Source organism: Equus asinus, chromosome 22, assembly GCF_041296235.1.
Source record: "Equus asinus isolate D_3611 breed Donkey chromosome 22, EquAss-T2T_v2, whole genome shotgun sequence".
Lineage (NCBI taxonomy): Eukaryota > Metazoa > Chordata > Mammalia > Perissodactyla > Equidae > Equus > Equus asinus.
This window is the reverse complement of record NC_091811.1, coordinates 37,652,137-37,670,590: the sequence shown is the minus strand read 5'-3', so window position 1 is coordinate 37,670,590 and position 18,454 is coordinate 37,652,137. Positions and strand designations below refer to the sequence as shown.

The following is an 18,454-nucleotide window of genomic DNA, read 5'->3' as shown; positions in this document are numbered from 1 at the left end:
AAACTATTTCATCTGGGTTTTAAAAAAATCTCCTTTTTTAAACCATATGAGTATACATTTTTTAACCGAAAAAGACTGAGTTTTGGGGCAAAATTAGCCATTCTGGCAAAATTAGCAACTTCTGTGACTTTTTCAGCAACCATGTATTTTGCCATTTTATGTTGAGACGCCAGGAGTGGAAAAATATTCTTTTACATTTTAATTTGCCTTGCCCAAATTGGCGCTAGGGCTCAATTCAATAATGCTTCCTGCTTTTTGCATCTATTCCTCAGTTGTCTGGCAACATCAGCACAAACTCCAGCTAAGAACAGGACTGCGGTGAATTTTTGGAAATGTGTCCCCACCACAAAGGTTCTTCCCTCGGTTTCATGGCCGAGGTTGATTTAGATTTTCAAAATTGATCAGCATTTTTGAGCTGTGGCCACAACTTCTGGAGCATTTTGATATGTGTATTTTTAGCTGAAATTGCTTTGCACTTTTGGAAAAATGTGGAGCAAGTTACTAGGCTGATCAAGATAAATCAAGTCATGTATTCATGGGAGAGCAGGGAGAAAAAACTACAAGCAAATACACAGAATTCCTCTCTTCTTTATCCTTAAAGTAAATAAGAGGGAGAAGCAGTAATTCATGCTTTATTTTGTCCTAAATGTATATGATAAAAATAGAAAGAGAAAACCATGAGTACTTGGGCTTTAAAAAAAAAAAGAAGAAAAAGGAGAACCTTTTATCTAATGAATCAAGAAAGAACTAAAAACACCTGGAAAGGTAAAACAAGTAATAGGTGCCACACGTTAAAATGAAAAATAAATTCACAATAAATTGTGAATCATAGCTGCAAGTGATACTCTGGTCAATAATAACTGGTTTCCTTTTCCAGCTTTCAAAAGTGAACATACCAAATATTAATTATAGCTTCCTTGACTCAGTAATATAAGATGGACTTGACTACGGGAAAACAATATTCTCCAACTTCTAAAAAAGCACGTAAACAAATTAAACCATATGTTACGCAGTAATTCTAAAGGCATTTTCTAAGGCATTTTGCTTTGAGTGATGAAGCAGTAGTCATCTATAGCCTTGCTTTGCCTTGTCACTAAATTAATACTAATGCCTTCAAAAATAAAACTCAAAAAGAGTCAAAGTAAAATAAACAGGAAAAGACAATCTTGAGGGTTGTTTTGCTTTAAAAGTCAAAGAAAATTTATTTTCACAGAAATTCAGTAGGTAATGACACTAAAAGGAATATAGGTAGACAGAAATATACTATAAAAAGGAAGGACATTAAATTAGCCAGAATATAATACCAGTATTGTCACCATTACCCACAATTTAACAATCTGATGAAAATTTTTTAAAAGATGTATTTCTCCAAAAATCAAAGCTAAGCAAGTCATCCACATACAGCACTTAAAAAAATATAAACCAGACTTTCAGAAACTTTTGATGGTGGTTAGTTTGAACTGGAATTCACATTAATTTTGTGTTGCAAGCGAACAGAAATCTGTATGCGATTATATTTTTCATGAAGAAATTATGAAAGAAGAGTGATATGGATACTGAGAATTAACCAACTCCAACTATAAACACCAAGTTTGTCTTTTCCACACGTATCCCACGAATCTCAGGAGACAATAAAAAAAATATATTTTTAGCATCTACAAATACTGTACCCAAATAAAATGGTTTCAAAAGAATGGAATTTTTAGAGTAATACTTCTACGTGTTTTTGTATGTCACATCCAAATAAATTATTTGTAAGGTACCAAAAAATTTGAAAACAAAAACAAATACCCGTGCCTAACAATCATTTCAGCTTGTATGCTTGTGGTAATGAACCAAATACCATCAGTTTCCTAAGTACTGATTTAGCTCTACAAAAGAACATATTAGTGACCACTGATGTTTTCCATACCCCAGCAACTTTCACATATTACAACGCAGATGACAGTCTTCCTCTACTTTACTTCAAAGAAATATTAATACACTTCAAAACATAGTAGTTTCTCAAAGGACAGGACTAGAGAAATAAACATTATTATTTTAAAGCAATAACCTTTCTCCAAATAACTTAGTTTGAAATCTTACAATAGTTTGTTTCCTTCTGAACATTTTAAAGAGCAGGAAGAAGGAAAATTAACAGCACTGATTTGCAAAAATCAATTTTACAAAATACAAAAACTAAAAGTTAGTTTTTAAAAAGGAAATATTACAAGTGTGGGCTTCTTTATGGATTTAGATACTCCAATACATTTAAAATATTATTTTATCTAAAGTGCATTTATAGTTTTTAGAATATTTCTAGCACTTAACATTATATCTCATCAAACTACAAATATACCCATCATCTAAGTTATAGAATCATGAACTCCACCAAAAAGTTAACAGATCACGTAGTTTATTCTTTTATGTCATGGCAGGAGGAGAGATGTATACTTTGTTATGATTAAGTATCTATACTGAAAGATTTCAAACATCTAGGTTTAACAATTCTCAGACTTATTTATATATGAATTTAATCTTTTGTTGCACTCTTGTATTAATTCTCTTTTACTGTCCTCAGAATTTAACCTACTGCTGATATTTTATGAGAAAAACATACACATAACACTTAATGTAACAAATTTTCATTGCACAACTCTGTGAAAGAGATCACTCAAGATCCTTAAGGAGTTATGGTGGGGGTGGGGGGGGGGCAGAGTGTAAGAAAAGCATGCAGGGGCCAGCCCAGTGGCATAGCGGTTAAGTTCACATGGGTTCAGATCCCTGGCACGGACCCTCCCACGGCTTATCAAGCCATGCTGTGGCAGGCATCCCACATATAAAATGGAGGAAGATGGCACAGATTTTGGCTCAGGGGCAATCTTCCTCAAGCAAAAAGAAGAGGATTGGCAGGGATGTTAGCTCAGGGCTAATCTTCTTCAAAAAAAGGAAAAAGCATGCAAATTTAAGTAACACGGTACATAAAAGAGCATTAAGAAAAGAAAAAACGTCCAAGGTGGGAGGAAAGATTTTCAGACAGTGATATATCCAGTTAACCATCATGCAATGCTTCAGTAAGAGGTAACATGTGAGATCTATTTCAATTGATTTAACAGAAAATTTGAAATGGCACATTAAGAACACGCATTTTATTCAAGTCTTTTCCTAAAAGACAGCAAAGACTTGTTTTGATTGTTTGCTTCCCCATAACACAAAGTCAAAGATAATGTGAGATGAGAAAATTACAAAAAATTTGAAAGCAAATACAAGAAGATGAATCTTAAACTACGAGTGGGGAAAATGAGAATCAATCACTTTTATATCATAGAACCCACAAAAGGCTCAGGAATGGGCAGCAGTGAAGTTGGGGAAAGGTGAGACTCGAAATAAAGAGCCACAGATATATCCCAAGATGCCCTCCCAGAATCTACACAACTGCGCAACTTACAGTTCCTCATCACAGCAGAAGAATGCAGGTTTATTTCCAAGTAGGGTGAAGCCCAGGGTCTCTGGACTGGCAGACACTGAGACAGGGGGACTAAATCAAAGTTGTAGTAAACATTGAGACCCATTCCCCATCCTCTTTCGCTACTCAACAACCAAACTGCCAGCAGCTGGGCTGCAACCTCCAGTCAGTAGATTAGATTCTTCTCTGGCGAATCTAACCAACTCGTGAGAAAGGATCTCACGGGGGGCTCCACAAAGAAAGAGTTCGCTCAGGTGGCACTACTTTAACAAACCCTACCCACATGCACAGAACTTCCAATTGGCTCCTGATTTTAAGAAGAGGCAGGGGGCCAGCCTGGTGGTGCAGCGGTTAAGTGCACACACTCTGCTTCGGCAGCCCGGGGTTCACCGGTTTGGATCCTGGTTGCAGACATGGCACTGCTTGACAGGCCATGCTGTGGCAGGCTTCCCACATATAAAGTAGAGGAAGATGGACACAGATGTTAGCTCACGGCCAGTCTTCCACAGCAGAAAGAGGAGGATTGGCAGCAGTTAGCTCAGGGCTAATCTTCCTCAAAAAAAAAAAAAAAAAAAAAAAGAAGAGGCAGAATAGTATAACAGTAAAAAGAAGAGACAATGGAGTCAGGCTACCTGGATTCAAATTCTAGCTCTGCCACTCACCAAAAGTATTATACTGGGCAAATTACTTAAACATTTTGTGCCTCAGTCTCCTCATCTATCAAATAGAGATGGTAATAATAATGGTAACTAACTCCTATCGTTATTATGATGATTAAACAAATTAAAACAGATGAAGCCCTTAAACAGGTGTCTGACACATTCGAAGTATTATATGTGTTTGCTTCTTTATTATTACTGCCTCACTGTAACATGAGCAGACTGTCAAGTACAATGAAAGATTTTATTTATCTAATGTGAAAAACAGAGACCAAACCAAAAAAAGAAGTGGAAGAAACAGAGACTACACAAGAGAGAAAATCTTTTAAAAAAATAAACTATAATACTTTTAGAGAGTTAACAACAGAAGATAGTGCATTCATGAAGTAAGAACAGGAAGCCCTAATTTGGGAGGGGGGGAGCGTATGAGAGAGGGGTGTACACCAAGACTACGGTTTCAAAAATAAAGACGATTGGGGCCAGCCCTGTGGCCAAGTGGTTAAGTTCATGCACTCCACTTCGGCGGCCCAGGGTTTTTCACTGGTTCAGATCCTGGGCGTGGACATGGCACCATTCATCAGGCCATGTTGAGGCAGCGTCCCACATAGCACAACTAGAAGGACCCACAACTAAAAATATACAACTATATAATCGGGGGATTTGGGCAGAAAAAGTAGAAAAAAATAAATAAAATACAATAAAAATAACAAAATAAAAGTGATGATTACAGAAATAAAAAACTGAGGGATGGAAAATAAAGCTGAGGAAATCTCTTTAAAAAGAAGGGTATAAAAGAAAAAAATGGAAAATCAGAGTAGAAAACATAAGAAAATTACAAGATCTAGTCCAGAATATGCAATATCTAATTATGAGGAATTCTAGAAAAACAGAACAGAGATTTATAAAGGGGGGTGGAGGTTCATCAGCAAAATAATTCAAGAAAATTTTCTAAAACTAAAAGATACGATTTCTAGATTTACCGGTTCCTCAAGCATCAAAAAAAAAAAAAAAAAACAGAAGAAAAACCCCACGCTAAGGCACAGTAAAGAGAAGATCCCACAGGCTTCCAGAGAGATACAACAGGTTTTATACAAAGGGTAAACAATATAACAGCATTAGACTTAACAACAGCATTACTGGAAGGCGAAAGACAATGGAACAAAACGTAAAATTGTGAGGGAAAATGACTTACAACAGAGAATTCTAGACTCAGCCAAGTCAACAAATAATTAAGCTGAGAGAGAAGAATAAAGATATATTCACACCTGCAATGTCTCAAGAAAATGTATTTCCCAAACATTCTTTCTTAAAAAGCTATGGAGTAAACCAAGGGAATAAGACATGAGGAACACACGGGATTAGGAAACAGGCTATCCAACTAAAGTGAAAAGCAAAGGGAATTCTCCCAGAATAATGGTGAAGTGAGTTCTCAAGATATCTATGTAGCAAAAACAGAGAGCAACCAGTCTAAATTGGAGGAGATCAGAAAGTTCCTGGGAGATTTATTCAAGCAAATGAAACTAATAGCTTGTCTCATGTGTTTTATGATCAAGAGACTAATTTTAAACAACTGGAGGGAAAACTTAGGGTTGAATTAGTGAAGTGAAAATTAACCAAATAATAACAGAGAGAAAATAATATGATGGACAGGAAAAGTAAACATTAAATACTATATTTTTCAGCTGTGAATAGTATTTACATAGTCATAAAAATGTAAACAATGAACAACTAATTGCACCAAAATTATAATAAAATCATATTGGGAAGGTAAGAGAAAGAAGATGAAGTCTGTGGGCAGAGGGGCTGGTGAAAAACAGCTAAAGCCTTATCTTCTGTATTGGAAGACTAACGGGTATGAAATTGAAAAATCACGAAGTAGCAATAATAAACATGTTATTTAGAGATACTGGTAAACACTAAAAGAATCAACTATACGTGCTAAACATCTTGCTTCTAGAAAACAAGAAATGGAGAGGCTGAAAAGAAAGGAGAACAGAGGAAATGGCTGCATTTCTTAACAAACCTTTTACAACTTTAAACTGTGGGCATACATAACTGATTTTTTAATGATAGTATAAAAAAACATCATGCCACAATGAGCCAACTATCTATTATTTCCATCAAAATACTCTGAAAAAAGCTCGTTTTTTTTTACAAAACTATAAAAGGCTTAAATGCTTTAAATTAGCATTTAACCAGTGAATAAATCAAATTTTTTCATTAGTCTCCTTTATAACATTTTCGCATATTACAAGTATTTATACAAAATGTAAAAGTTGCTCAAAACAAAACAAAATGAAAAAAACGCCTAAGAGAAAAAGACTCAGGTAATTGACTTCAAAAAATACAATCTCCAGAGATCATCTAGATTATTCAATCATCCCAAAGAGCCCTACCAGTTAACACTATCCACTCAGCATTGTATTCAATCTCTATCCCATCTGGAAAACTACTGGCTAACCAACATCCTCAAAATCAAAATATTTTTCCATTTGATCCTGTTTCATGCCATGTTTCCTAGAAGCAATAGAGACAAGTGAGTTGTTTTTTCTGACTGTCTTGAGCAGACGTAAATTGGTAAGAGGAAAAAGAACAAAGGAAATACACACAGACACAGACACAAAGACACACAGACACACACACACCCCTTAGTTAAGGTTAAAAATGAACAGCCACTAATACTGAACTAATTGGAAGAGTCTAATCACACAAGATCAGAATTTCAGGTTGATTTGTTTAAGGAAATTATTTGTTTGCCTAAATTTCTATAAATTCTTCTAAAGTAGTGTAGGGACCATTTCTTAATCTTTTTTCCTTCCTAGCACCTTGAACTGAGCAGTTCCTAGCACACAGTAGGGGCTTAAAGAATATTTTGAAATCAGTGCTTTTGGAATAAAGACTGAATGAAAGCAAATGAGTTGCTAATAGTTCCCACCTGACTTCTATTTCCCTCTTATTTCTCCAAGAAAAACATGTTGGAGCTTGAGCAGTAGAAGATCAGGCTGCCACCACTAAAACAGCTCTACCCTTAAGGCACGAGCTTGAAGACCTACATCTTAAAAGAAATTACATTGCTACACTCCACTCTCCCAAGTATCCGATTATTATTGGGGCTAATGATAATTTTGAAACTTCCTATATGAAGTTGAATTAAAGAACTATTGCTATACTATAAACACTACTGCCAAAGGCAAAATATTGTCACAAGATAAAAAAAAAACTAAGATATATATTCACTACCTGAAAAATATTCCATTCATAAATGATCAGATAGGAAAAATCCCTAACTACTAATAATTCTAATAACTAAATATTTTCATTTATATAATTTTCATCTGTGCTATCAATTAAGTTTTGTCTTTACCAGACTTCATTCAGAAAATTTATATGTCCTAGCAGCTAAGAAAAAAAAAAACTGCAAAGGACTTAGACTCTCCAAACTCTTATCTACTTTCCAACCTCTTTGGTTAATTCTTCTACCTCCTCCAACTCCTTAATAGCAATCTTTCCCTGGGCTGATGAACCTGTGATCCTGCCTTATTATCGTCTCCTTCAAAGAGTGCACTGACTCTCATAATCTTAACGCTCTGCCCAAATTTCCCAGATTAACCACCTCACTGGTGCCAGTCATATATTCCCAGTCAAATAATGAATATTTTTATATGGCTATCTGCTGGCAACTCAAAATTCTCACTCTATGAACTGTACTCCTCCTATCTGGCAAAATCTCAACCCTCAATGAATGTTAGGGGGTAGATCTATCACTCTCCTTACCACATTTTAAAAGAGGATGCAGGTCTTCTCTGGAGAGAAGGAAACCAGACTGAAGAAATACTATAGTCCCTATCTCTACCTTCCTTACTTCTCTCCAAGAGAAAAACAAGAATAATAGTGAGAGCAGGACATCCGTAGGTTCTCTGTTGGGTAAGATTAATGTATACAGATCAGCATGTATGCACAGTGTTAAATTCTTTGGGTTCCTCACTGGGAACTTTGTGCCCATAAACAGTATCTTCTTCCTCTAATCCAGCTTCCATGAGAGAAGCTCACCAGGGAAAAACTTCATTTTCTTAGTATGGGGACGTGTTTTTTAGCCTGTAACTGGATGGGTAAATGTAATTCAGAAGAGAACTTGTGGGAGACTTCACTTCAGCCTCAGTCCAAGCCACATTTACATTAAACCTTTAACAACAGAACCGCCTTTCTGATTCATATGATTCTTGGTTCTATTTCTCAACTGATTGAGAATCTGGAACAGTTACAAAGCAACTGATAATGGTTTCCCCCCCCCAAGAACCACCAACAATATCCATTTACCTGTATTCTGCTGAGAACTATCAAAGAATTCACTATAAAATTCATGTTTCCCATCTTCACGTGGATTCACAATGCTGCCTACTACACCCACTTTTTCTCTAGTTAAGCCTGGTTCTCTCATTCTCCAGAAGCTATTTCAAAGATTCTCAACTCTCCCTCAAACTTCCAACCTTTCTATTCATTTCAGCAATCAAGGCACATGACCAAGCCTCCTGCTAATACAAGGCATTTTAAGAGAAGTCTCTTAACTTCTTTCTACCAAACTACAGTTACAGCATCTGTACCCAGCTATTCCGCTTTATTCCTCTCACAAAGAAAAAGGACTGCCTTTACTACTTAAGGCTAGTTCCTCCATCTGTGCTTTCAGAGACCTGGCTCTCTCAATTGTTCCTTCTCTTAAATATTCAACTCCCCTCTCTTATTTGGCTCCTCCCTAAACACTGAAACATGTTTCAGAACCTACATCATTAAAAATGAAACAAAACAAAAACAAAAACAAAACCATCCTCAACTATACATTCCTTTCCCACCACAGCCCTCTCCTTTTCACAACTCAACTTCATAGATGCTCTATTCTTACAGCCCAGGCCTGCAACCAATTACCTCCTTTTCACTAAATGCAAAAAGACACTTTCAATTCCTTATTTGATACTAACAGCATTTAAGTAGTCTTCCTTCTCAAAACACTCTCACCCCATGGTTTGCAAGACAACCCTACTTTTTCTTATCTCCCTGACTACTTCTTCCCAATCTTCTTCGCAGGTTCTTTAAATGTTGGTGTTCCTAAGCACTCCAACCTAACACTTCTTTTTATCTCATTTCAAATACACTCCCTGGACTACCTCATTCACTCCCTTGGATTCATTTATAAACATAAGCTAAGGAATCCATAGTTCAGATCCATCTTCCAAGCTCCAGATCCACATACCCAAAGACAAGTGAATAGTTTCTCTTTCAATCTAACAGGCACCTCAAATTCAATACAACCAAAGCTGAACTCAAGATCTCTCCTATCAACCTCAAATTTACTCTTTTTCCAGGATTTCTCTGTCCAGTAACTGGCACTATCATCTACAACACAGTTGGCCAAGACAAAAACCTAGAGTCGTCTTTGCCTCCTTCTTCTCTCTCTCACTCCATACATCCAATCACCAAATCCTATGTCCTACATACCTCTACAATCCATCTACTCCACTCAATCCCCAATAACTTCACCATAGTTAAGGCCACCATTATCTTCCATCTGGTTTATAGCATTGGCCTTTAAAATAGTTCTCTACTTCCAGTTTGCTCCTTTGTACTCCATTCACCACTTTGCTACCCAAATGATCCTTCTAAATATTCACCTTTTAAAACCCTTTAATGGCTCCTCATCATTTTAAGGATGAAGTCAAAACTCTTGACATGAATTAACAGACCTTTGTAACCTAGTTGCTGCTACCATCCTCATCTCTAGCAAATGCAAATGCTGCAATCATATAGGAATTTGTATTTGAACCATATTACTCTAGCCAAATCACCACACCTCTCTTGACCACAGTGTCCTCATACGTAAAATAAACAAGATGATTAGATGACTTCTAAGATATTGCATCATAAGACACTCTAAATATATTATTCTATGACTAAAATCAAATTTCTTTCTTCTTCACAAAGGACTTTCTATTCTGAATCTGTAACTTTCAGTCAATAGTATTATCTTTGTTTAATCATCTATAATGCAAAAACTAGGTGTTACCTTTTACTCTTCATTTTACACTTTATAGGTATGTCATTCAACCCTATATTCCTTTCCCCACTCCTCCTTTCCTTTCTCCTCTAGTGTCCATCCTTGTGATTCAGATATCTATCACTATTTCTTGAAAATTACCAGAACTTACTTCTAGTCGTTCTGCTCTCCAATCCTTTCATTGCACTACATAACTCTTTCAAAAACAATGAAGTGTTACACTCTAAAACTATCATCATGTCAATCTCCACTCCAAATCTTTCAAAACAAGAATGACAAATCCATACATCTATGGGACACAAACTTTGGAGCCTCACATCTAAGTAAAGTAAGCATAAAGACAAAGTTGTGAACTGCACTGGCGCTAATGATTAAAAATAAAAATATGTCCTACAAAAAGCCGACAACAAGATCACAATATTAAGGCACAAGAGGTCACTCTCTGCAACAAACAATAGAGAAAAGTGCTAGATAATAACACAGTAAAATCAGTGTTGACAACATTAGCAAGTGCAGAAGATCCCAAATTTAATGTTCTCTCTAATAAGACAGTGTTTCATATCCTTCATGGTTTTATATGCTCTTGTCTATATTTTTTTCTGTTTATAGTGAAGTCTCATTTATCCGGAAAGATATATCTAATCATCTCATCTACCTGGAACATGGCTATTTTGACACAATAAGTACAAAACTCTTTTGGGTGAACAAGAGGGTAATTATTAACTGAATGTCTCAGTATTCAAATACTATATTCATAGACAGGTTTAAACCCTTGTTAAAAATGTGTTTACTGTTCTATTAGATATAATTAGAGGCCCCCAGTACCTCTCTGACTTCATCTATAACTCCCCCCTGACTCACTCTGCTCTAGCTACATGGCCTCCCTACCAATAATGGCCCTGCCTCAAGGCATCTCATTGTTTATTATTTCATTTTTTAATAAAATTAGCATATGGCAACCCACCACTCAGCATAAAACTGAAGAGCCTAACAGAAAATTACATATAACCCCTCCCTGTACCTCCCTGGACTCACAATCCTCAATTTACTTTTCACCATTCCCTTGCTTTCAAATTAATAAAGTTTCATCTCATCCATATCTACTACCAAAAAGCATATTATTTCTATTTTACCTACTTTTAAAAGGTATCCATAACACACAAATTTGGAGGACTTAACTTTTTCACATAATATTATGTTGCTAATATTATTTTAGCTATCATTCATTCTTTTGACTACTGTAATATACCACAGTTTATTCACTTTCCTGTCAACAGACATTTGGGTGGTTTACAATATTTTGTAATTGAAAACAGAACTGCTATGAACATTCTCCAACACATCTACTTTTGTATACACACAGAATTTCTCTTGAGCATATGCCTACAAGTAAAATCACTGGGTTGTGAGATTTGTCTATGTTTAGCTTCAGAGGATAATGAAAAACTGTTTTCCAAAATGGCTGCACAAATAGTACTTGCAGAAGCAACATATAAAGTTCTGTGGATCCTCATCCTTTCCAACACTTGGTTTATAAATACTATCTTACTGTGTACTTAATTTTATTTCCCCAATCATTAATGAAGTTGAAATCTCTTCACATGATTATTAATTATATATGGTTCCAATTTTGAGAAATACTTATTTATAACTTTTGTTATTTTTCTACTGTGTTGTCTGTGTTTTTCAATTTGTATGATTTTTTAAATATTCTTGATATTAATCATTGTTAGCTATGTATACCACAAACATGCTTTAGTTTTTAACCTGTTTTTTCACTTTAAGATAGCTTTTGATGAACAAAAATTCTTAATCTGTTAATCAAAATTATCTATTCTTTTATAATACTTTATCAGTTTTTAGTCCTATTTTTAAACTCCTTTCCTATCCCTAAGTCTAAAAGATACACACCTGTACGTTCTACAAATAAAGCTAAAATTTTATTTCTGACATTTAAGTACTTAACTAATCTGCAGTTTAATTTTTGTATATAGTGGAGGCAGCGATCCAATTTCTTTTGTTATTTTTGCCAATATGGATAATTTTTCCAATTTCATTTATTGAAGAGTAACTTCTTTCCTCACTAATCCAATATGCCATCTTTATCACATACCAAAGTTCCATAAATGTGTGGATCTGTTATTGGCTATAGAATTATTTCAGTAGAAATGAAATCTTTATGATATTTAGTCATCCTGACCATAAACATGGTATATCTTGTGGCTAAGATATACCATAGTTAAGTCTTTTTTTAAATGCGTATTAATAAAGTCTTATAATTTTCCCTAAAGAAGTCTTGCATATCTTCCTGCTAGGTTTATTCCTAGATGCTGATATTCTATGATATTATTTTAATGTCTTCTTTTAAATTACATTTTCTAATGTAATTTTGTTGTTTGTTGTTTGCTGTTTGTTGCTGTTGTAGAACAATGCAATTGACTTCTGTATATTAATCTTATATCTATTCATCTTTGCTAAACTCTTATATCTAATAATTTATCTCTATTCTTTTAATTTTATATGTAAATGATCATATTTCCTCCAGAGAACAACAGTTTTATTTCTTCATTTCAATTCTTATGTCTCTAATTCTTTTTTCTTGTCTTAAAGCACTGGCTACGTCCTCCAATACAATGCTAAGTGCAAGAAGTAATGTGGTGATTATATTTTCCAAAGAGAGTATCAAAAATATCTCCCAACCCATTTATTCTTCTAAGAATGTAACACTGATACTCCTCCCAATGAGTTGTAGAGTCTCTGTCCTCTCCCATTGAACCTATATAGATCATTATGACTTCCACAACTAATATTATTTATTACAATTATTATTAAAAATGCAATGCACTTCTGCCTTGTGCTCTTGTAATGTGTGCACTTGGAACCTAGCTGCCAAGATGTGAGAAAGGCCAAACCAGTCGACTTGGAGAGACCACATGGAGAAGCCACATGTAAGTTTTCCAACTGAGTTCCCAGACAAAAACTGGAATCTAATCACTGGACATATGAATGAAGATATTTCCAGATGATTCTAGCCCCTAGCCATCAAGTCGCCTCCAGTGTTCAAGTCATCCCACTGAGGCATCAGAAAGAGGGGAACAGTAACAAACCTTCCTATTCTGCACTGTCCAAGTTCCTGACCCTCAGAATCCATAAGCAGAATAAAATAATTGTTTTATGCAATTAAGTTTGGGACAATTTGTTATGTAGCAATAATAACTAGAATGGGTGATAACAACTATGCTTATATCAATCCTGTTTTTAATATTTCCCCATTAAAAAGATGTCTGCTGGTGATTGCTGGTTTGTTTTCTCTTAAAAGTCCCAACAGGTTAAAGAATTTCCCTCTTCTCCTAATTTACTAAGCATTCTTATGATGAATGTACACTGATTATCAGATGCATTTTTTGCATGTATTGAAATTATCATATGACTTTTCTCTTTTAATCTACTAATGTCACCCTTTATATTTATGGATCATATAATAGTAAACCATCCTTGCATACCTGAAATAAACCCAACTTGGTAATGGTGTTTGTCTTCTCTTACAATGTTGGTTTGAATTTGCTAATAACTTGAGATTTCTACATCTACATTCGTGAGTGACATACATCTGTAATTTTCATTTCTTGTAATGTCTTCCTGGTTTGGATATCAGGGTTATGCAGGGCTTTCAGAACTAGCTGGGGCAACGCCCCTCTTTTTGTATTAATTAAAAGATATTGCATCAGATTGGAATAATCTATTTCTTAAAATTTTGGTAGAAACTTTCTTAGCAAATCATCTGGGCTTGTTGGTTTCTTTGTGGGAAGATTCAATTTCTTATAATTATAGGATGATTCAGACTTTTAATTTCTCCCTCAGTTTTTGTAAGTAGTATGTTTCTAGAAATGTGCCTATTTCTTCTAAGTTTTAAAAAAATAGTTGGCATATAGTTGCCAACAGTATTGTCATTATCTTTTTTTTTATTGTGGTAAAATAAATAGAACATAAAATTTGCTATCTTAACCACTTTTAAGCGTACAGGTCAGTGGTATTAAGTACATCCATAGTGTTGTACCATCACCACCATCCATCTCCACAACTCTTTTCATCTTGAAAACTGAAACTGTACCCATTAAACAGTAACTCCCCATTCCCCTCCCCCAGTCCCTGACAACCACCACGCTACTATCTATCTCTATGATTCTGACCACTATAAGTACCTCACATAAGTGGAATAATACAGTATTTGTCTTTTTGTGACTGGCCTATTTCATTTAGAATAATGTCCTCAAAATTCTTCCATGTTGTAGCATATGTCAGAATTTCCTTCCTTTTTAAGAATGAATAATATTCCATTGTATGTATATACTACGTTTTGCTTATCCACTTATCTAGCAATGGACACTTAGGTTGTTTCCATGTTTTAGCTATTACGAATAAAACTGCCATGAACATGGATGTACAAATATCTCTTCAAGACCTTGCTTTTCATTCTTTTGGGTATATACTCTAAGGTAAAATTGCTGGATCACATGGTAATTCTAGTTTTAATTTTTGAGGAACTGCCATACTGTTTTCCACAACAGCTGTGCCATTCTGTATTCCCACCAAAGCACACAGCATTCTAATTTCTCTACATCCTTGTGGACACTTACTGTTTTCTGGGTTCTTTTAATAGTAGTCACCTAATGGATGTGAAACGGTATCTCATTATAGTTTTGATTTGCATTTCCCTAATGATTAATGATGTTGAGTATCTTTTCATATGCTTGCTGGTCATTTGTACATCTTCTTTGGAGAGATGTTTGTTCAACTCCTTCACCCATTTTTTAATCTGGTTGTTTTGTTGTTGTTTGAGTTTTAGGAGCTCTCTGTATATTCTGGATATCAATTCCCTATCAGACACACGACATGCAAATATTTTCTCCCATTCTGTGGGTTGCCTTTTTACTCTGTTGTTAGTCTATGTTTTTTGTTGCATAAATTTTTCAAATTTTCATCAAGTCCAATTTGTCTATTTTTCTTTTGTGGCCTGTGCCTTTGGTGTTATATCCAAGACAGCACTGTCGAATCCAATATCATAAAGATTTGCCCTATGTTTTCTTTTAAAAGTTTTATAATTTTAGGTCTTACACTTAGGTCATAGATCCATTTTGAGTTAATTTTTGTATATGGTATTAGGTAAGAGTCCAACTGCATTCTGTTACATGTAGACATCCACTACACTGGTCAACTAATCTATAACAAAGGAGGCAAGTATATACAATGGGGAAAAGACAATCTCTTCAGTAAATGGTGCTGGGAAAACTGGAAAACTACATGCAAAAGAATGAAACTGGACCACTTTCTTATATCATGTACAAAAATAAACTCAAAATGGATTAAAGACTTAAAGGTAGGGGCCAGCCCCGTGGCTGAGTGGTTAAGTTCACACGCTCCACTGCAGGCGGCCCAGGCTTTCATCGGTTCGAATCCTGAGCATGGACACGGCACTGCTCATCGAGCCACACTGAGGCAGCGTCCCACATACCACAACTAGAAGGACCCACAACTAAGAATACACAACTATGTACCTGGGGGCTTTGGGAAGGGGGAAAAAAAAAAACGACTTAAAGCTAAGATCTGAAACCGTAAAACTCCTAGAAGAAAACACAGGCAGTCAGCTCACTGACATTGGTCTTAGCAATATTTTTGTGGATCTGTCTCCTCAGGCGAAGGCAACAAAAGCAAACAAATAAAAGGGACTACAACAAACTAAAAAGCTTTTGCACAGTGGAGGAAACCATCAACAAAACAAAAAGGCAAACTACTGAATGCGAGATGTTTGTAAACAATATACCCTATAAGAGGTTAATACCCAAAATATGTAAAGAACTCCTACAACTCAATAACAAAAAAACAAACAATCTGATTAAAAAATGAACAGAGTACCTGAATAGACATTTTTCCAAAGAAGACGTACAGATGGCCAACAGACACATGAAAAGATGCTCAACATCACTAATCATCAGCAAATTGCACATCAAAACCACTATGAAATGTCACCTCACACCTGTCAGAGTGGGTATTATCAAAAAGACAACAAATAAGTATTGGCAAGGATATAGAGAAAAGGGAACCCTTATGCACTGTTAGTGGGAATGTAAATTGCTGCAGTCACTATGGAAAAGAGTAAAAAATTAAAAATAGAACTACCATACAATCCAGCAATTCTACTTCTGGGTATTTATCTGAAGAAAACAAAAACACTAATTTGAACAGATATATGCACCCCTATGTTCACTGCAGTGTTATTTACAATGGCCAAGATACAGAAGCAACCTAAGTGCCCATCGATAGATGAATCGATAAACAAGATGTAGTATATATATACACATATATTTATATACACACAACGGAATATTAGCCATAAAAAAGAATGAAATCGTGCCATTTGCAACAATATGGATCAATCTAGAAGGTATTACGCTAAGCAAAATAAGCCAGAGAAAGATAAATACTGTGTGATTTCACTTATACGTGAAATCTAAAAAACAAAACAAATGAGCAAACAGAACAAAACAGTAACAAACTCACAAAGAACAAACCGGGGGTCACCAGAGGGGAGACAGGTGGGGGGATGGGCAAAACAGATGAATGGGATTAACAGGTACAAATCTCCAGTTATAAAAATAAATGTCACAGCGATGTAATGTACAGCATAGGGAATATAGTCAATAATATTGTACTAACTTTGTATGGTGACAGATGGTTACTAGACTTGTTGTGGTGATCATTTCATAACGTATAAAAATGTCAAATCGCGATGTTATACACCTGAAACTAATATAATATTTTATGTCAACTACACTTCAATTTAAAAAATTGTTTTATCACAAAGAAAACCCATTATAGAGTTTGATATTCATTTTTTTATGAGTATTTCTTCTAAATTTTGCTTTGTAATATTTGAGCTATACTTTTCTCCAAAATTTTATTATAAAAACAATTCACTATAATGCCACTACTGTTTACATTTTATTCTATTCACTTCCAGTACTCAAATACATATATATTAAATTATATATGAAATTATAAAACTTTCTTCATCTATTACATCATAAATATAGTTCTACGTGATTAACAGCTTCATAATTGCATTCTTGAAAATTGCATTATTTATGTTGTATAATATTTCATCAAAATGACAATTTAACCATTTTTCCTATTTGTAAACATTAAAGTTTATCCAACATATTCCCTATTATATAGCTAACACCACAATGACTTCTTTATGCATTGACTTTTTTCCTTTTAGGTTATTGCCTTCTTTTGGGGTAAACTCCCAGACACTGAATGATTAGCTCAGAGTATCAACACTGCTTGATGAAGTGTGTTGAATCACTTTCCAAAGGAGCTAATTAAAACCACTACATGCAGTTTTTAAAAAGTCTTTCTAACATTTATAAATACAGAAATGAATAATTTTAACTTTAGAGCATAAATATGATCATAGCATCATAAAACTGTTGTTTTTAATGTAATCTTCCTTTTTCCTTTGTGAACATGGTTCTGTACCTCAGATATTCCTCCCTTTCTCCCACCATATGACAGCCTCACCCATCTGCCAACGCAGATGGTCCAACAACCTAATATGTATCTAGACTGTATCTCTATTCTCATATAATCATCTACAAATATGCATTCTCATATACACATCTACATACATAATGGAACTGTAACAAAGTTTGGTTTTTTTTAAACATAGGATGTCACTCACATTTTTCACTATCTTATTTTTTCCTCACATAATATTACCCAGTGGAAATTCCTCCTAGACAACTGGTGTGTATCTGATTCAGTCTTCTTAATTGCTACTAAGATTCCATCAGTATCTGTAGATACATAATAAATACATATTTACTCAACCCTACTGATAGACATGTACTTTTTTTCCAGTTTTTTGCCACTACAAGCAAACACTTCTACAGAAACCTTTACACATGGAGGTATGTTTCTATGGGCTAGATTCCAAAGAATGGGATTGCTAGATCAACTGTATATATATATTTTTAATTTTAAAATATGTTGTCAGATCATCTTCCCAAAAAGCTCCATTAATCCACATTTCTACCAGCAAAGTATAAAAATAACTTTTTCCCTTAGGTCCTTGCCAGCAAAAGATTATTATTGGTCCTTTACTTTTTTTTTTTTCCATGAAAAGCAGGGGCTGAAAGAGGCAGTTTGATAGATATAGTTATATTACATTGTTACTTTAATTTGCATCTCTCTACTAGTAAGTTTGAGCATCTTTTTATATGTTGTTGGCCATGGGGATTTACT

At 34.8% G+C, this 18,454-nt stretch overlaps 1 protein-coding gene across 12 annotated transcripts in view; it reads right to left on the bottom strand.

Annotated features, from left to right (window-relative positions):
- CCDC91 (coiled-coil domain containing 91) overlaps window positions 1-18,454 on the bottom strand; it is a 331,952-nt gene that overhangs the window by 266,106 nt on the left and 47,392 nt on the right. The window lies entirely within an intron of this gene.